Source organism: Nannospalax galili, unplaced genomic scaffold (genome assembly GCF_000622305.1).
Source record: "Nannospalax galili isolate Female #2095 unplaced genomic scaffold, S.galili_v1.0 scaffold915, whole genome shotgun sequence".
Taxonomy (NCBI): Eukaryota; Metazoa; Chordata; class Mammalia; order Rodentia; family Spalacidae; genus Nannospalax; species Nannospalax galili.
The window spans coordinates 79,997-101,780 of NW_008336255.1; positions in this window are offsets into that span (position 1 = coordinate 79,997).

Genomic DNA, 21,784 nt, shown 5'->3' on the forward strand with positions numbered 1-21,784 from the left:
TTTCAGTTTACACATCATTCTGAGTACCACAGGGGATCTCATGACATCTTGTTACAGCCCACTCAGGATGCAAAGCACCATCCTTGTCTAATGTATCCACACTGTGTGCACTACCCTCCTGTTAGTTATCTAATCCTCACAGTATCTCAGTGCTTATGATAAAATAATCTTTATTCTATTTAATAATTGCCTCAAACACATAATGCTGACAGTTTGGATATGCCAAAGGAAGACTCTTAAGTAAAAGGCGAAAGTTCATCACAGAAATGCATGTACAGGAACAAGTTAATATATACAGGGCTTAGTTAGCACTGAGGTTTCCAGCATCCCTGGGGTCTTGTATCCTAGGGGCTAAAAGGAGCTACTATATGCTTATACCATTATTAATACAAACTATAGTATTGTTTCACATCTCGCATCATAAAATGTAGAGCTGGGGGCTGGAGAGATGGCTCAGCGGTTAAGAGCACTGGCTGCTCTTGCAGAGGACCCGGGTTCAATTCCCAGCACCAACATGGTGACATCCATCCTTAACTCCAGTTCCACAGGAATCTGAAGCCCTCTTCTGACTTCCACGGCATCGCACAACATGGGTGCGCTCACATACATGCAGACAATACACTCATACACATAAGAATAATAAATTTTTTTTAATGTAGAGCTGTTACATTCGTTCCTCTGGAGGGTGGGGAGCAGTGCTGTGAAAGGCTGATGTCTGGACAAGACATGGTTTTGCACTCCGTGAACTCACAGTGGCTGTAGTTACCTGCACAGGACCTGCAAAATTCAAACCAGTAAAACTTCTGGCATAGATGGGAGAGGTGGTCTCCAGGACCTGCCCGTACTGAGGAGCTGTTGGTAGTTGATAGCTGCTGGAGGAGGGAAAATCATTCTTGGAAGATGTGGCCATTGGTAAGTTTCCCTACAACTGGGCACATATGGACAGCACCAACCAGAATTAGTGGTTACCACACACAGAGAGAAGACATGAAGTTGGGAGGAGGGTGTGGGGGAAGGGAATTCAGGGACTCAGAGGAGGGAAATGGAGTGGATATGATATATTTAATTGTATACATGTATGAAATTCTCTCCATAAAAAAGAAAAATGTAGAGCTTTTTCTCAATGATGTGCACTATTGTATTATATAAATAAGCAATCACTTACCTAACCTACTCAGGAAGGAAAAAATGGTTTCTGGGCTTCTGTGTCTTTTGCAACAGAAACAGAAAAAAAGCCTACCTTTTCCAAGGGCTACCTGGAAAAGCAGCCCTGCTAGTCCCTGCCAGTCTCTGTGACCAGGTCTACCCAATATTCTAACTTGGGCACAGACGAGATGAATGTGCAGAAACTCCAGATGGAAAGGGCCCTGAGTGGGTGGAGCCTGCAGTCAGGCAGATTAGCAAAGAACAGCACGATGTTGCTACATCTTTACAGACAACTTTCCTGGGCCCTGTGGTCACTAATGCAGGCAGTACAGCCCTTCCCAGGGTCCCCAGACAGGTTAAAATTGGCTTAATTATGCAGGTGGATGTAGAAAGCATTTACGCTGGAAAGAAAACAGAAAGAAAATGTAACCTTAAAAATCTCTTCCCCCATCCACAGACCACAGCCCCAGAGCTTGGACTTCTCCTGAGATGACATGAAATCCCTGTAGAAGCCTGTTCTTCCTTAATACCAGAATCTTTCTGGTGCAGCCAGGGCTGGAGCTCAGTGAGATAACGCAGTGCTGTGACTTTAACAGGGTGTGCCTGCCTGCCTGCTGCAGTCTCTACTGCAGTAAGATTTGTGGTACAGAGCCAAGGTTGTCCCAGCACCTCTCTGAACCAGCTCAGGAGTACTGCCCTCCCAGCTGGCACCTAGCAGAGCCTCTGGGTGCTGCTTAGCTTTGATTATGCCAGGAGCTCCTGGTGACCTCAGATTAATACTTGGAGAAAAGGCACAAATTCTTTCTTTCAACTGGTTCAATAATTTATCAGACGTGACGTGTTTAATGGGGAACAAGTAATTCCTGAAGCTAGATTTAAGACTGACACAGCTTTGTGTCTCTATAGACTAGTCAAGAAAGCCCTTAGGACTGGACAGAGGGCTTAGTTGGTGAAGTGATTGCCACACAAGCATAAACCTGAATTCAGGTCCCCAGTACCCATGTCAAAAAACTGGGTATGGTGGTATGTGCCTATAATTCCAGCACTGGGGAGACAGGAACAGGGGCATCCCTGGGCCTCAATGACCAGGAGACAGTCTAGCTGAATCTGAGCACCCTAGGATCAGTGAAGTAGGAAGGGATTACTAAAGAAGGAACCCAGTGTTGTCCTCTGGCAGAGAGAGAGAGAGAGAGAGAGAGAGAGAGAGAGAGAGAGAGGAATGCAAATGGGAAGAGATTACTAAAGAAAGAGCCCAGTGTTGTCCTCTGGCAGAGAGAGAGAGAGAGAGAGAGAGAGAGAGAGAGAGAGAGGAATGCAAATGGATTGCTTTTTAATGTTTTCTTTTTTCACACTTTGGGAGGATTTTCTGCTCTGATTTGGGCTGTTAGGCCAAGACTTACTTAACTTTGTTAAAGCAGAATCTCAAGTGTAAGCAGCATGATTCTAGTGAGATCAGAGGCATGCGCTCCGGAAGAGAATTCCTCTCAGTCACTGTGGGACCGGCTGCAGTCCTCACACAGCCCAAGTGCCCAGAGAGGGTCTGCATCCACTCTGTCCTTGCTCATTAGTCTTCCTTGGGTTCTTTATGTAAGAGTCCCTCCTGTTCCGCACTGTTACATAAAGGCACATAGAACACAGCACCAATTAAGTGTCTTTCTCGCTTCTTTCATCCCCCACACCTTCCAGCTCTCCTAACAAAACTGAGAAACCCAATTAGGCCATTTAAAATAGCAGGGCTCTGTGAAAGCCCCACTAGGCTGCTACAGATCGCTGTGTCTCACACCCTTGGGGAATGGTCCTAAGGGGAAACAAAGACATTAACACGCCTTCTTCCTGTTGGGTCGTCATTTAGCTTGTCAAGCTAAGTCCTCATAGAAGAGCTGAACGTGCCACCCCTTCTAGGCTGTCTTCTGCCCACTCATTCTGTTAAGAGGGAAGCACCAGGAAGAGAGGGAAGAGGCGAGAATCCCACAGACTTGCTTTGTTGGAGAATTTGGATTCATTCTTGCCGCAGCCAGTGTTGGTACCCTCAGAATAGAGGGCAGCTGGACAGGCCTGCATCTATGCACAGGATTTGAGCAAATGCTCAGTCTTTCCATTTCACTCACTGTTTGGCGGCTTCTGCCACCTTCTGGTCAAGCTGCACCACTGCACAGCACACCACGGCCTCGCCATGGCTGGCACAGCTGTGTAAAATATCCTCCTGTTTGAGGATGTGTTTAGTATTGTCCTCCATGGAGCTTACTGCCTAGGTAGAGTCAGGTATGTTTAGTGTAGTGTGTTTTTCCAAATTTGTTGAGGAAGCATTGACTCCTGTTGTCAGGAAAATTCTAGTGGGCTTTTGCTGAGGAATCTAACCCATAGAGGGTTATGTATATAACACATTGGCAGAGCAAGTAAAGGCAACGCATTAGGTCCTTCTAAACCAGACTGAAAAGAAATGTTGGTGGATTCAAGAAGGCTGTGACGTAGTGTTACGCCTTGAAATACATATTCAAGAAAGGAGCAAAGATGCTAATTTCTTGCCAGGCATAATGACATCTTAGATGCGCAAGTTGGACAGCTTGCTGAAGTAGTGGTCTGTTGGCTCCCAGGGGTTGGTTAATGGCTTGCTTGGCCCCTGGTTAGAGTTGACTCTAGAGCTGGTTTGGGGCTATGAACCTATTGGATGGCAGGAGAGAGCATAGGTTCCACTGCTCCTTCTAAACACTGTGACACTTAGGATGGTCACCACAACTGGAAGCACGTTTTGAATATGTTGAGACATCTGACAGACTCAGCATCCCAGCTTCCTCCAGCCTTTGGGTGCCATCTTCATAAACATGGGTTGCTATACTCCAAATGGACCCCCAGCCCAGGAAAGGGACATCAAACTAGAACCAGAGAACATTTAACTAGGAGTGTGGTAACCCTGGCTCTCCCAGGGCTCTGTCTGCAGGCAGATGGGAGATGCCATCTGCCTCCACAGCCACTTGAATTTCATCCTAAAATGCAGCTCAAGTCAATGACAATTGAAATTGATTTGCTCCTGGACAGGATGACACTTTGTAGGCCATGAGTCAGGTTATCTGAAGGTTGCTACAGATAAGGACAGGTGCTCTTTGCTGACGGGAAAGAAAGTGCTTGCCAACTCTGCAGAGGAGGCAGCAGAACCCCACCCCACCCCGTGCCCCAGACATGGAGGAAAGCCTAAGACAGACCTTCAAACTCAGAAGTCCCTGGCTGGCACTGCCACATCACATCCCCAGTTCTTTCTGCCTCCCGAGTTTTCCAATTGACTGGTGAGGGAGGACAAGAGAACCTGGGTCTACAGTCTCAGAATGTCCTCTGGCCAACTGAGGAAGGGCACCCTTTTCTCCCCATCTGTGTGGAGGCTACCTCTTGGACCGCTGCTTTACCAGCCATGCCCTTCAGGGTAGCTCTGCAGTCAGGGTTGAAAGGGGCTAAGACTGAATCATGCCCAGCCCAGATTCTGGATGGAGTAAGCGGGGTGCAGTATTCACCACATGCTACTGCTGGAGAAGAACACTCAGCAGGTGGGGTGTCACCATAGGAAACTGAACTGGATAGAACAGAGGGGGGACACATGCCTCAGGGAAGCTGGAAAGACCTTTCCAAGAGAACTGCCACATTGCCTCTCTCTCTGTCTCTCTCTCTGTCTCTCTCTGTCTCTGTCTCTCTGTCTCTGTGTGTGTCTTTCACTCCCCCTCTCTCTGGATTCCATAAAATAATAGAAAGCCAATTACATTGAAAAATTACCTTTAAGGGGCTGGAGAGTTGGCTCAGCGGTTAAGAGCACTGACTGCTCTTGCAAAGGACCCAGATTCAATTCCCAGCAACCACATGGCAACTAACAACCACCCATAACTCCAGTCCTGGGGGACCCAACACCCTCTTCTGACCTCCACAGGCATTGCATGACATGGGTGCACCTACCTACACACAAGCAATATGTTCATACACATAAATTAAAAATAATAAAGATAAAATATTTTTAAAGAAAAATCACTTTTAGTAATCTTTGGTTTAGAACATAATTATATCTAAATATTACAAATAGGGAAATATTAGGGTAAGAATTTGATCTCCAGGGTTTCTGTGAATTTCTTGACACTATATTCAAATTTTCATGTGCATATGTACAGTTACATTTTTCTGGGGAAAGGAATTCATAAATTTCAATAAAACTTTAAAGAAGTCTATGAGCATAATAAAGTTTAAGGCATTACAGGATAAAAGACCCAGGCTGGGCTGACAGAGAAGGAAATACAAGGAAGAAGGTCCACAGGAGAGTCTGGGGATAAATAAACAGAACTGGGAGACTGATGATTTGTAGGCAGTAATAGAGAAAAATGAGTCGGCGATATTAAACATATATCACATTTGACGGTCTCATAGTCTACCGTTATAAATGGGGAGCAAAGAAAGAAAGTTGAGGCCTGATTAGATTTTAATGACAAAGAAAAACGTAAGTGGAAACCTTCTGTTATATGATGTCTGAGTCCACTTTCTGTTGCTAAGGAAAACACCCAAGACTGGACAATTTGCAGAGTAAAAAGGTTTGTTTGATTCGTGGCTCTGGAGGCTCTAAAGACCAACAGCATGGTTGGCCAGGAACAGCTCAGCCTCTGGTGAGGGCTTCATGCTGCTTCAGCTCATGAAAAAATGCAAGAGGGTGAGCAAGTGCATGCAGAAGAAATAAAATAAGGCGCACCCTCACTTTATAACATGTGCTTGGAGCGACTAAGCCAATAACCCAAGAGTGAGAACTCACGACTGCAAGAATCAACCCCATCTTAAGCATTTAATCACCCCCTGAAGATCCTGTTATCTCTCAATACATTTCAGAGTCATATTTCGATGTAGTTTTAGAGGGAACAAACCACATCCAAACCATAGCCAGAAAATAGATCCTACTGCTGGCATCATCTCACAGTCCTCTGTATGGGGATGTTCAGTGGGAGTCTGTCTTGGAAAGGAGATGTCTTCTAGGAAGGAAGAGGCCAGGAGAGGTGTAAAAACCAAAAGAGGCAAGAGAGATGCAAGGTACAAGAAATGGAATGATCCACAGGTGCTTTGGAAAGACCAAGGGGATTATTGACCTTAGGAAAACGTCACCAAACGGCCTGCCATTGTGACCTGAGCACATTGATAAAGGAGAATGCTACTTGATAAAAGTTAAGTGGTGCCTCAGAGAATGAGGCAATGTCAGAGTCTATGTCAAATTTGGGGATTTGGTTTAAGGTAGATCTTTTGATGCAGGATATCGCTAGGATACAGTTGTGAGAATCATTTAGGATTGGAAGACACCACACAAAATGAAAGACTTATAAATAAATACTTAATGCTAACTATGAAAATAGTGGAGTTTGCGGGGCTGGAGAGGTGGCTCAGATGTTAAGGGCACTGGCTGTTCTTATAGAAGAGCTGAATTCAAATCTCAGCACCCACCTGATGGCTAACAACCATTCATAACTCCAGCTCCAGGAGATCCTACATCCTCTTCTGTCCTCTGCGGGCACTGCACAATGTGGGTGCACTTGCATACATGTACACAATACATAAAATAAAAATAAAATACACATAAAATAAAAATAAAAAGCAAAAAAATTAAATCAAAAGAAAAGAAAATGATGTTCAGTTAAAAGGGTTTATTAGGGGCTGGAGAGATGGCTCAGTGGTTAAGAGCACTGGCTGCTCTTGCAGAGGACCTGAGTTCTGTTCCCACCACCCACTTTGTGGCTAACAATGGTCATAATAACTCCAGTTCCAGGAAATCCAATGCCCTCTTTTGGCCACCACTGACATTGTACACATGGTGCACTTACAAACATGCAAGCAAAACACTCATACACGTGAAATAAAAACAAATAAGGTTTTTTTGTTTTGTTTTGTTTTGTCTTTTTGAGGCAGGGTCTCCCTGTAGCCCCAGCTGTCTTGGAACTCACTATGTAGACCAGGCTGGCCTTGAACTAACAGAGATCCGCCTACCTCTGCCTCCTGAGTGCTGGGACTAAAGGCGTGTGCCAGCACGCCTGGCCAACAAATGTTTTTTAAGAAGTTTCTGAAATGAAGTAAAAAATAAATTTATTTGCAACTTTTTCTTATTAGATAAGAGTTTCTAGTGTAGAGAAAGAAAGAAATCTTCTGATGTTTTAGATTCAGTGCCTGGAGTCAACTAGTAAACCGGCAAGAGACAACTAAGGGGGAAAAGGGTAAACAAAATGTATTTAGTGTTATTTTAGTTTTCACTTGTGCAGAAGCCTTCACAGAAAAGATGGGCAGATGCAAAGAAGTTAGATTCAGAGATTTAGATACCATTTTAACAAAGGGCAATAAAGTATGAAGTGACAGAAGGAAAAGGATTGGGGCTTCCAATACTGTTAAATGCTTGGGGGAAGGAAACAGAGGGAACATAGGGCTATTTTCATCGCATGTTTGTTTTTACAGATTCATCTTGGTGTCAAATTTCTGTCTCCGATGATAGCAATTGTTTTTGTTCTTTTTTGCGGGGGGGGGGGGCAGATCTTTTTGAGACATGTCTCCCTCTAGCCCCAGTTGTCCTGAAACTTGCTAAGTAGGCGAGGCTGGCTTCACTCTCATAGAGGCCCACCTGCCTCTGCCTCCTAAGTCTTCCCTGGTGTATCACCACACCTGTAGTTTGCTCTTCTTGACAGGTTAAGAGTGCGATGCACCGACTTGGTGAGTCACCAGACCTCTCTGTCTCTTTGATCAATGTGCCACATGAATAAATACCCTTTTTCTGCTTTTCACTTTAAAAAAGAAATTCATGCCCTGATTTTAGGCAGCTATGAGGAGAGTAGAAACCTCTTCATGTTTGTTGCATTTTGATTAAATTCATCTCAAAACAATCTTTATGCCAAAGTGGATTTGGGATGTTGTCTTCTGACTCATGTCACCAGAATCATAAAGCCACTGTGAGCACAGTAGAAGGGCAAAGCCGTGTGAGTGAAGGCACCTACATGTCACCATCATGTTCATGGAAACAACAAGGTGTGATGGAGATGGTTTTGAGTCTCAGAAATCATGAATAACCAACAAAGCTCATTAATAACATAAAAAGTAAAATGGCTTTGGAGAGAAAAAATCTTTTTCCTTGCCTTACAGATTTACCAAAAGGAGGTCAATTACCACAGAGACGTGCTGTTGGGAATTGTATTACCAATGGAATGAACGGCCAGTTCGTTTCAATACCTTTCAAGGTTTGAGAAATACTGAAGTGACCAATTTTGACTCCTGACTTAGACAAGCAAAGGACTTACAAAATTTGCAATCACCCTGATTTGTGTCAGTTTCCAGCCACTGGATTTGTCTCAACCTTGACTGTCTTCCCCTACAGAATATTACACTGCTTTCTAAGCGGCTCTTGCCCACCCTTACTGCAAAAGCCCAACACAGATTTCCCTCACTGGAACCATGCACTCTCCAACTGAATCTGGGCTTCTTGGTCTATACATCTATACATTTACTCTGTAGGCAAAGAAAATTTTGCTTTTATTTTATGCTTGTCTGTGATTTATCAGTTCACCTTAGTAGTAGGAAGTTATCGATTCTATAAACTAAGAATTTAAATTCTCAAGAATTCACCCCAGATATTTGTCTCCTCCTTTCCTAGGTGGGAACCCCCCCCCCCGAATCCCTGACCTTCTAGGCCTGCCTGGATATAGGCCAGCCAAGTCCAGTGGCCACCAGTATGTTCCCATTGTGAACCGAAGTTCTTTGAGAAAGCTACTTTTGTGTTGAAGACCCTGCAGACCAACTGACTGATTAGAATTTTGTGATTGTCGAGTGATGGAATGATGTGACTGACAACCCAAATTTGGCTACCTTTAGTCCTCTAACAGCCATTTGTTACCAACCTTGGTATCTGATTTACCATTTTTGTGACTATTAGGTAAAACTTTCAGACTGCATTAACTTAACAGACCACCAGTGTCCACAGACCATAAAGCTAAGAATAGCATCAGACCTATAGCAGAGATCTCACCTGATGTCTTCACCAATCCATTTGGTGAATGTGCTGATTTAACCTTTGCTTTTGTTCTGTGACTATAAAAGTTCGTGTAATCTCTTCTACAGTAGAGCTTTTCATTCTAGCAAGAATCCATGTTCCAGAGCCATGGTCACTCATGATGAAGGGAGAGCTGTGTTCTACATTACCACCATCCCAAGGTGCTGACAGAATGGGGATTGCAGCTGTTTTCAGATAGCCACTCATTGAGGTCCTTATTTGCAGCTAGCCAATCATTGAGGTCCTCATTGGATACTGTTTGCACACGTTTTTGCAATGCTGACTTCAAAAACATCCCATTAGAGAATCAAAAGAAGAAAACATTTTGTGTCTGCTGCAGTCTTCTCAGGTCAAACATTCAATGCACAGAGGAGGAGAGGGCTTTGCATGACCACCAAGAGCAAAAAACCCCTGTGCATCTCATATAAGAAACAGGAACTTGAATGACCCTGAATAGGGTCCGGGAGGAGCTGGCTGGGCCCCTCTACCCTATACCTTTCATTTTATTGTCACTGGCCCACTATTGTCCATTGTGGCAGGGAACAGCTTGCTCCCAAACAAAACAAAAGGAGCCAGGAATCCCAGGACTCTTTATTGCCATCCTTATTGGGTATCTGCAGTCCCTCTCACATAGACACAAGACACGCCCTCCCCAAGCTTGCACAACTATACCACATCGTCTGTGATTACAGGAGCCCTTTTTTTCTCAGACAAAAGCCCTACTCTGACATGAAGTCTTCTTATTGTGTGAGGTGCTGATCTATGAGGAAAAGGTCAAGCCTGCAGCTTCGATAAGTACATCTCCATTGAAAGTCTCAAGTTTCTCATCTAATTGCTAGAAGGCTTTATTTTCTGCATCAGAATGAGATGGGGAATTGCACCGTGAGTCAGCTGAAAGGACTCCAGAGGAAGAGGAAATCTTGCAGATGCATCTGATGGACGAGCTTACAGTGACATCTAGAGTTGACCAGGAAAGACCAGCTAGTCCCTGACAAGGGTACAAACACTGTTCTAGCACTTGGAGTAGGTGCCACCCGCTGGCTCAGTTTATACCGACAGCATACAGGAACTGTAGCCCACAACCTCAGTTGGCAGCAAATGATGCATTTGCTAAATCAAGAACAATCTGGTGTCATCTGCCAACACATTGGATTGCCAGAAAATTCTATTTCAGACATTATTTGGGGTCTCTCTACACAACCTCATATCCAATGTGTGTTAAGTTTCCAGGACCCTTACAGGGTGTAAGATATTTACAAAACTACTGTCCATTTGTCAGCTCACAAAGGTCCCCCTCCATCTGCTCAGCGTTCACAATATAGACAGATGAGTGACTGAATCTACAGGTCAGTTGAGTAAATTATCCATTTGCTCTAAGTCTCCGTTTCCTTTACCATAGAATAATTATCTGGACCTTACCGTGGGAAGGAAATGAGGGAAGAGAAGGACCACATGAGATGTGGAGCAGAGCTTGAGCCTCTTCTTACCATTCTTCCCCTCATAAACCCTGTGCTTCCCTGTACACACACACACTGCTGCTGCTGGTTCACAGCACTCTGTTGAATACACCAGACAGAAAAGTCACTCACATTCTTGAGGTGCTTATAATGTTTGGGTATAGAAAAGGCAATTTAAAACTCAGCTGTGTCCTGAAAATATTCTCATGCATCATCCTTGCTATCACGACACTGGTGTTCCACACATCTGTAATAAACCTGTGAACGAGGGTCCAAGAAAAAGCCCCTTAAAAGCAAAGAAAGGGTTGAGGAGATGGCTCAGATGGTAAAGTGCCTGCTGTACAAGCATGAGGACCTGCGTTCAAATCCCCAGCACCCATGTAAAAAGCCTGGCATGGTGGCGGATGCCTACAATCCCTGTGCTGGGGAAATGGAGAAAGGGGGATCCTTGGGACTTCCTGGCCAGCCAGTCTAGCTGAATCAGTGAGCTCTTGGCTTCAGTGAGAGACTCTGTATCAAAAAGTAAGATTGGAAGCAATTAAGGAAGATTCTCAGTGTTGACCGCTGGTTTCCATGTGCATGTGTGCACACAAACACACACATGCACACACATGAATAGATGCACACACACAGGCAAGAGATGTATGGGGACTAGAGATGGGGAGGTATAATATAAATAGCCATGGAATCAAATCTGTGATTATTTCTGCCCCAGAAAGTGCAGTCCAGCTTCCCTCATCTAGAAAATATAAGTCTTCCACTGGGCTAGACATTTCTGTCAATCATCAGGGCGCCTTGCATGTGCAAGCAAGTTATTCAGAAAAGGACTTATTTATCTCCATCAAAGCTGTTGTCTGGCTGGGCATGGTGGCACACACCCTTAGTCCCAGCACTTGGGAAGCAGAGGCAGGCGGATCTCTGTGAGTTCAAGGCCTGCCTGGTCTACATAGTGAGTTCCAGGACAGGTAGGGCTCCAGGGAGACCCTGCTTCAAAAAGACAAAAAAAAAAAAAAAAAAAACTGGAGAGATGATGGCATTGGCATTGCGAACATGTTCTTTGACACTGCAAGTCATTGTGTGAACCTGTAAAATACTGAAAAGGGGAAATGGGTTGTATCCGGGCAGAAGCTGAGAAGTGGAAGCCCCTTTCCACCTTACTTCACAGCCATATGAACCCCACTTTCTCCCACACCTGGCTCTCCCTGACTCTTTCTTCTATAAAGTAATTCTTTCAACAGCCACATAAATTTGAGCAGAGAGATTATTAGAAATCTGCCATGCATTGAACTAAAACCCACCCTACCCCCCAATGTCTGTAGTGAATAAATAAATCAATACCACCTGTCTACTAAATTATACTCTTTCTAGTTGCTGCACGTGGTTTTTGTTTTTAGGTATGTATAGTGTGTGTGTTCATGTGGATATGTGTAGGTACCATGTGTACATGTGTGTAGAGGTCAGAAGTTAACCTCTACTGTCACGCCTTGGGTGCTGGCCACCCTGGCTTTTTGAAACAGGGCTTCTCACTGGACCTGAGCTTGCCAAGAAGGCCAGGCTGGCTGGCCAGATGCCCCAGGGATTGGCCTGTCTCTGCCTTCCCAATGCTGGGGTTGCAAGCATGCACCACCACCCAGCTTGTTGTGTGTGGATTCTTGGAACTGAATTCAAGCCCTCATGCCGACTGCCCCTACGTGCATGTGAGTTAGGGTTTTGTTGCTGTTTTTCTAGATTGGGCTTCACTTTATAGCTCTGGCTGGCCTAGAACTCACTAAGTAGATCAGGCTGGTCTCAAACTCATGGAGATCCATCTGCCTCTGCCTCCTGAGTGCTGAGATTAAAGGTATGCGCCACTGTGCCCAGCCTAACGTGAGTTTTTTATTGTGCTTAAAGGATCATGTCTTCTACATCTGCAAAATCCATAGGACCTATAGCCGTCCTGGGGAGTAGGGAGTGTTCAGCTCTGGTTGATTGGCTAAGTGCCATGGTGACGTCATTGTGCACGAACAGAGGAGTCAGATAGCACTTTGTTACACAGCGGAGTCCTAGGGAGGCAAAGCAGCAGCTCTGGTCCATAGCCTCCTTTATAAGAAACTCACTGCTTCTTGTTGTGAACGCCTCTGCCACAGACCCAGGTCTGCAGCAGGGTTTCAATAAACGACCGGCAAACAGAGCCTCCTCTTGCCATCAGTGATGGAGAGACAGGAATAACAGTTCAGGTTTGTGACGCTTCTCAAACTTCCCTCAGTTCTTCTGAAAATTGGCCCAAGAAGATAGAGAATTCACTTGCTACAAAAACCGTATGTCAACTTTTCTGCCTTGAACTCTGAAAACAAAAAAAAAAGGATATAAAAGAAAAGAGTGAATAAATTATTTCAATGGGCTTAACATCAGCCTCCAAAGAAGGCAAGTCTCACCGGATGTGCACATTGTTTGCCCGAAGTCTGCAAGAGAAAGCAGCACAGTCAGAAGAGAAAAGCACCTCTTTCAGCTACTTAACACGCAAACCAGAGCTGCCCCAAGGGAACGCAGCGCCCAGGGCTGCCGCACTTTCAACATGTTCTTCCACCTGATCCACAAACTCAGTGATTGGTGGCTTGTATCTGAGACTCCACGGGACAAACTCCCTTCTACACTCTTATTATGGCAATGCAACCATAAATAAGAATGAAATTGTCATTTGCAGGAAAGTGAATGGAACTGGCTTGCATATGGTTCTCTCTCATGTCAAACAGGAGGTTGGCACTCCACACTGTGCTCCAGGGTCATGAGTGTGTCAGGCTGTTTCTACCACCACGACTCTGGTTTGAACACTTTGTCTCCAGTCGGTGGCGCTGTTTGGGGAGATTTTAGATTTTAGGAGATACGGCTTTGCTGGAGGAAGCACATCACTGGGAGTGTGCTTTAAGCGTGTGTGTGTGTGTGTGTGTGTGTGTGTGTGTGTGTAGTCATGCCCACTTCCAGTCTGCCTCTCAGGCGTCTTCTGCCTGCTTAAAGATGCGAGTGCTTAGCTGTCTTCTCTGGCTGCCTCCTGCCAGGCCTCTCCACCTTGATGGATTTATTTCTCATAAGCCCAATAAACCCTTCCTTCTATAAGCTGCTTTGGTCATGGTCTTTTATCACAGCAACAGAAAAGTAACTAATACACAGGCCTCACCTCTTGAAGCCTCCACAGTCTTCAAAATAGTGCCACAAGCCAAGACCAAGCATTCAAAGCACTTAGGAGCCAAGAGAAGTTATCCATTATACTCTCCAACTTCTTCCTCCTCTTCTCCCTCTTCTTCCTCCTCTTCTTCCTCCTCCTGCTCCTTCTCTTCTTCCTTCTCTTCCTTTTGTTTTGGGATAGGGTCTCACTATGTAGCCCTGGCCGGCCTGGAATTTACTATGTAGGCTAGGCTGGCCTCAAACTCACAGAAACCCACCTGCCTTTGCTTCACAAGTACTAGAATTAAAGGAGTACACCATTACACCCAGAAACATCTTACAGTTTAGCTTTTCCCAAGAAAGAGAACATTCTTTTCCCTCTCAAGTTTACATACCCTTCTCAGAAGCTCTTGACCTTCTAGAATCTTTGGTAAACAGCTGAGGTCAGTGCGCAATAATTACACACCACAAATAAAGGATAAATAAGGCCAGAAAGAACCAATTCTACAGAAACAACAGGAATTTACATAAAGAAATGGAATTAGCTGTTTGTGTGAATATTTCCAATGTGTCGACCCCTTTTAAATGAGTCTGTGAAAATATGTGGTGTGTTCTGTGACACTGTTTCTGGGGAGATACGTATAAATGTCGACTCCTTCCAGATAGGGAAGGAAAGACAAACAAAAATAAGGATACAACCAAAGTCCAACGAGTTTCATTGGGGTTACAGGAGTGTGGGTGAAGGAGCAGAAATGACTCAAAGACAGCTGCATCTCCAAAGCCCACCACAGCATGAGTGGACACCCCACGAAGGCTGGGAACTTGAGCTTGTTGCAGGAAAGATCAGGCGGGACAGCAGGAATGTAAAGGAAACAGGTATTTTATTTAGGCTGCGGCCATGTCCAGAGGGTTCAAGCCTCAGAATCTGAACCCTGAAGGGAGGTAAGACTTATCTTTTATACCTTAGGCACTGGGTTTCAGTGAGAAGGAAATTTACATATTCAAAAGTCCTAAAACCAGGCAAATTATTGTAAATTTAGAAAAAAAAAACATGATAAAATCCCATCTGAAAGTCATTGCAGAAATCCTCCTTTGAGACAAAGGAATTGTGGAAGTTTTGTCATGACATAACACAAGTGGTTCTAGCTAGTTGTATCAGGCCACAAACTTGTCAGCTGAACCTTGCTGAGAAAGACAAAGAGAGAAAACAAAGATTAAAATCCATATTTTCCTTAAATAGTCCATCAGGCCCTATGTCAACTCCCCCCTTTGAGACTTGTTATTTAACTGAGCTAAACTATAGTCTCATTTTTTTTATTGCTTTTGGACCCCAACATGTAGGCAGCTTGACAGGTTGGAGAGTGTCTCTTCCAGACAGCTCTGTCTCTATCTCTTCAAGGTAGCTCAGTTTGTCTGACAACAGCCCTTGGTTAGTTTCAGGGACTTCCTGAAGCCTTTGAGTTGTTTATTTCCTGAGCTTAAACAAGCTTCCCTGCAGAATGGAATGTTTCACCTCCCCTTTGAACATCTTGTGTCTTGACCAGTTTCCCTCCAAAATTATGCACGAAATTACTACACATTACAGTGGCTTAGGGAGATTCTAGGTCGGCTGAAGAATGTGAAAATATAAAAGGCACCTATCCCAAATTGTGCCAAGAAGACAATGGTAAGGCACATCTGGAGTGGTGGGTGTTAGGGTTAGGAGTACAGAAAAGGAAGGAGTTTAAAGTTTAGAAATCAGAGTCAGAGTCAGACCTGCAACAGGCAAGAAATGTGCTCTTGGACTCAGGACGCCCAGCAAAGGGATGATAAAAGCTGTTCCTCGAGGACTGATTATCTGCACACTGAAGAGGGAGCAGTCTGGTCTTATATAGGAACTCCGCTGCACAGCTGCAAGGGTTAACTCTGTAACAGGGTCTACTGTCCTTGAGGGTCTCTTTTCTGAAGATTATTTTCTCAGGCAGGTGGGTGAGTTATCTGCAGCTTTAAAGGAGACAGGTGGGCTCCACAAACAGTCTCTCTCAGTCCAGGGCACGACCAGTTGATAAGGCTTGAACAAGGCCAAACTGTTGGTTTAGGGCCAGTTAGCCACTCTAAGGACTTTATGTCTTTATGGCCTCCTCTAATGAAGCTATCCTGAAATTCACATATTCTATCAGTGGAGAGAGGGTCTGAGGGCGCCCTGGGGTCCTGGCACTGTTCTTGATATCAGTGTAAGTTATGGGGTGTTAGTACTCAGTTGTAAAAGTCATTGAACTCTATAATACAATTTGAGTTCTTTTCGGTTTATGTGTATAATTCAATAAAACATTTTTAAAGGGGCCAGAGAGATGGCTCAGCGGTTAAGAACACGGGCTGCTCTTGCAGAAGACCCAGGTTCGAATCCCATCACCCACATGGCAGCTAACAATTGTCCGTAACTCCAGTTCCAGGGGATCCGACAGCCTCTTCTGTCCTCCATGGGCATTGCATGACACAGGTGCACTTACATACATGCAGGCAATACATATGTACACATAAAAATAATAAAATATTTTTTAAAAACCATTTTAAAGATAAAAAAGACAGAATGAAAGATATCCTTGTCAATTAAGCCATGAGACAATGCCTAAAGCTCAGGATCAGACTTCTGCTGTACGTGCGTTTCTTTCTTTTCTGTTGCTGTGATAAAAATACCCTGATGAAAAGCAACTTAGGGAAGAAAGGGTTCATTGTGGCTCACAGTTCAGGAGGACAGGGTCCATAGTCATGGAAGACAGGGAAAAGAGCAGGGAAGCCATGGTAGTGGGAGCAGGATGCGAGAGGATCACACTTGTCTGTACTCAAGAAACAGAACAGTGAACAGTAGGTAGAGCCAGGCTACAAAGCTTCAAAGCCCATCCCCAGTGACACACTTCCTCCAACAAGGCTCCACCTCCTAAAGGTTCCCTAACCTCCCAAACAGCTCCACCAGCTGGAAACCAAATGTTCAGACACATAAGCCTATGGGAGACATTATATGTTCAAACCACATGGTAGGCAATATGGATGTATACTAAATTGACAGACAGAACAGGGTGTATCAAGACCTTTGGATGGGAAAAACAGGCTGACAGACCGAATGGTTTGGTTACAGTGGGGTCTTCTATTTCATATCATGAGGGTTCTCGGGTTTTTCACAAGCCAGGTCCGATGGCTGTCACGCTCTCCTACTGACCTCAGAATCCTGACTTCTCCAAGCACTAAGGCATGGGTGAGTGGTACACTCCTGCTGCTGTGAGGCTCACATCCTCATGTAATGCAGGTCCATCATCCCTCACCCAAAGCCAGCTGTTCCTCAGCAAAATTCTGAATGTTGGAAAGTAAATACAATATTTATATGAGTGCTCACACTAACATATATGGCCTACTATTTACAGTAGTCCAAGCTGACTCCAGGCAGCAGCATCAAACTTTTTCTCAACATTCACATGAAATAGGATAAGAAGAGACTTTAAACACCTCACGTCTGCTCAGGAAAGATTTTTGCTTTGTTTTGGGTTTTGGTTTTTTTCAGGTAAATCTCACTCTGTAGCAGAGGCCTACCTTAAACTCATGACAATCCTCTTCCTTCAACTTCTCAAGTGCTGAGATTACATAAACCGACATGACTGGCTAATAAGTACAAAGTAAACAAATAAGATTAGCATTGTGAGGTGATGGAAATATTAATTAATTTGAAAATGGTAATCCTTTCAAAACATATACCTGCATCAAAACAGCTCATTGATGCTGAGTATGATAGCACATGCCTTTAATCCCAGCACTCAGGAAGCAGAGGCAAGAGAATCATTATGAGATCGAGGCCAGCCTCGGCTACACAGTGAGTTCCAAGCCAGCTAGGGCTATAAGGAAACTGTCTCAACAACAACAACATCTCATTGTATACATTAAATAGATGCAATTTTTATTTGTGAATTGTACTTGAACAAAGTTATAAAAAGAGAAAGAAGAATGAGGAAGAAGAGAGGAGGAGGAAGAGGAGGAAGAAGAGGCCCCTCTCTTACTCAGGAGCTGCAGAGTCTGGGGAGTTGGAGTCTACGTCTCTGTTCTCTCTGTGCAGAACTGCATCTCTGCCGATGATCACCAGGCTGGCTGAAGGAGGCCCTGAAATGGGGAGAGGTTGCTTCCCTCTTTGCAGGCCACAGAATGAAAATGAACCTGAAGATGAGGCTGTGGTCAGGACAACGCTGCAGTAGAAGGTTCCAGAGCACACCTGCAGGCCGCCTCTGCACAGCGGGTTGTGTGGCCATGTGCAGACCCGGGGAAGCTCTGCCAAAAGACACACGGCCTAGGACATCAGTCAGCAATGATGTCCACTTCAGAGCTGGGGATCGAACCCAGGGCTTCACCCATGTTAAACAAGTGCTCTACCACTGAGACTGAGCTGCAGCCCCAGCCCTAAAGTCTGTTTTTAGATTGTTTGTTCAGATTTGTTTTGTTTAGGTTTGCTCTGATCTTAAACATTTCAGTTTAGTAACTCTATTTGTATTTTTGAAAAGCCTCATTAAACATTTTGGAGCATTGTGCTGAACTTATAAAGATAATAAATTCAGGCAGGAAAGAAAATGCTGAGCTTGAGCAAGAGGTAAGAGAGGGTCAGATAGCCGCAGGACAGCCCATCCTATTTATTGAGTGGAGCAGGCAGCCAGCAGTTTGCAGTGCTTATTAAACGAAGGGTAGACTCCCGTGAAAGAAAATTAGTGGCTAATGATTTAGCTCCTAGAATGATGTGAAGGATGGCACACAGACCAGAAGGATGCTGTCGACCACCAAACAAGAGATACAACTTCAGTCACTTCTCATGGCAGACCCAGAACAGGCCAATGTGAGACCCACAGAGAGGACTGGACCACACGCCTCTGAGATCAGGCCCAATCTTGTCTTCCCTACATCGTGCCTGTGGGTTGAGTGAGGAGACTGTCTTGTCCCAGGACAGTGTCACAATCTTACTGCACTTTTGAGGGGGGTGGTGAGGGTTCCATATCTCTGGGCTTGGGATTCTCTGTCTCAGATCAGAAGTAACTGTATTAGAAAGTTTAGAATGTTAAAGTTAGACATTCATGTGGCTGGAAAGATTGCTCAGCCATTAAGAGCACTGGGTGCTCTTGAGGAGGACCTGAGTTCAGTTCCCAGCACCCACATGGCAGCTAATAGCTATCTGTAACTCTGGTTCCAGGAGTTGTCTGGCTCCCAGGATCACTGCATGACATGGTCACACTTACATATGTGCAGTCAAAACACTCATACATTAAAAAATATAAAAATAAATAAACATTTTTTTTAATTCTGGGGTGGGCTCTGGGGAGAAGGCTTGGTGGGTAAAGTGTTTGCTGCTCATGTGTGAGGACCTGAGTTTCCCTAAAACCCAGGTAAAATCTAGGTATGGTGGTATGTGTCTGTAACCCCAGCACTGGGAGGGCAAAGATGTGAATCCGTGGAGCTTGCTGGCCAGCCCATCTAGCACAGTCTGTGAGCTCCAGGTTCAGTGAGAGAGCTACTTCAAATATGAGGTGGGAAATAACCAAGACAAACACCTGAGGTCAATCCATGGTCTCCACACACACATGCATATATATATATATATATATATATATATATATGCACATGCCCATTTACTGGTTCTCATGTGTTCATGTGTACCTGTGTTTAGGGCTGCTCACTTGGGATTAGATAACCTCTTAGGGAGCTAGTCCCTAGAGAAAACTGATTCTCCTTCCCTCATCTTTTTTTTTTTTTAATTTATTTTATTATTATTGAGTGTGTGTGTGTGTGTGTGTGTGTGCGTGCGCAAGAGGGGAGGAGGGAAAGGAGACAGAAAAGGAGGAAGAGATGGATTCCGCATGCCCGTGTGTTTATGTGGAAAGACAGAGAAGGACTATATTTGGGGATTGTTACGCGCGCGCCTGTGTGTCTGTGTGTCTGTGTAGAGAAAGTGAGAGAGAAAGGAGAAAGGGAAGGGGCTGGGAGGGAAGAGGGAAGCAGGCCCTGCTTTATATGTACAGAAAAGAAACTGTCTCTTAGTGCCTACCACGCAGGTGCCAAGGAAGAAAGAACAGGAAACTGCTGTATGAACTGTACATTTGTGACCTGTTGAGCATGCATGTGGGTATGATAGAAAGGGGCTTTGTGCCCCTGTTGTGAACAAGTGGAGGAAAGTGAATCCCTGTAGGTGCAATAATAATACATTTTTCAGAAAAATTACATTGTGTTGGAGTGGGAAAGTATATGAAATAATGATTTTTAAAAAATGAGGTCTGGTTGTGGTTGCTGGGGAAGGAGGGAACATGACTGATGAAGGATATGGGGGTGGGTGTAGGAGGAAGTGCGGCCTGAACAGCAAGCGCATGTGTGCTGCAAATGCGCCAAAAACATCCGGCTGAGGCAAACCTGTGATCTGCCAAAAGACATAGAGATGGCTGATGCGAAAATGGCCCAATACAGAGAGCCAATGAGGAACAGACATGACCTATCGATGGACCAATGGGACACCGGGAGGGGGATATAAGGGAGCCCCATATTCGCAATAAACGAGTCTGCAGTTGCTCGGACGGTCTGCTTCTCACCTGACTCCTGGAGTCTGTCTCGTGACTCCACGCCAACTCAAAAATTACATTGTGTTGGAGTGGGAAAGTATATGAAATAATGATTTAAAAAAAATGAGGTCTGGTTGTGGTTGCTGGGGAAGGAGGGAACATGACTGATAAAGGATATGGGGGTGGGTGTAGGAGGAAGTGCAGCCTGAACAACAAGCGCATGTGCGCTGCAAACACGCCAAAAACATCAGGCTGAGGCAAACCTGTGTTCTGCCAATAGACATAGAGACGGCTGATGCGAAAATGGCCCAATACAGAGAGCCAATGAGGAACAGACACGACCTATCAATGGACCAATGGGACACCGGGAGGGGGATATAAGGGAGCCCCATATCTGCAATAAACGAGTCTGCAGTTGCTCGGACAGTCTGCTTCTCACCTGACTCCTGGAGTCTGTCTCGTGACTCCACGCCAACTCTACCCCCACCCGGAGGGCCCCAGGACACCCGCAACAGGTGGGGTTCCTGGGAGTGTATGGAATGCCTTCCCTCTGCTAAAAGAAAAACCACCCTGGGAAAATACAGGAAAAAAGTTTAAATTTTAAGAAATCAAACAATGGTCCTGGGTACACTGCTGTTTATTATGATTCTCTCCACTTTTCTGAATATTGGAAGTAGTTCACATTAAACAAAATCAGGGCTTCATGGTTCCTATAGGGCCACCCAAGTCTAAATCTCTTCACAAGCCCCCCAGAAACCAGGCACGTATACTAGAGATGGAAACCCACTCATGATCCATGACTAGAGCAAAACTAAGAGATGAGAACATTTTACATCTCATGAATATGGGAAAGTAGATATCAAACTGAATAGAACAGCTGTAGGGCCCATGTCAGAATGAAGAGCTAGTGTCGGGCTCATAGAAAATGATAGAGTCTATTTGGGAGACTCGGGAAAGCCAATGACCAAGCTAGCACAAACCATAAGAGAATCCAGTAAGGTCTTAGGATATACAGTCAACACCGAATGAACCAGTAACTTCATCTATGTAGTCAATAACTAATTAGAAGCTGTGATGGGGACAAAACATCATGTTGGTAGCAATGAGCAATGAAATAGCAATTCCTCTACAGTACCCTACCACACCACCAAGGAGCTCCCCTCCACCAGCAATTGCTCCTACCACAGAACCTCAAGGAGAAGCTTGCGAGACCTAAGAGTTGCATGAGTCTCCCGAGTAGTGTTTCATGAGCCTCGACTCCCTCCTGGAGGGAAAGTTAATAGCCCTGATTTCAGGAGAGTCTGCTGTGGTCATTACAGTTGCTCTGGTTCACGATGGTAATGATCATGTCCAGCCTGGAAGACAGAGCAACACAGCATTCCTCCTTTCCCTCCTCACCGTGCCTGCTGTGAACCCCTCAGCAGTTGTCTGAGGCAAAGCACAAGCACTTTGGG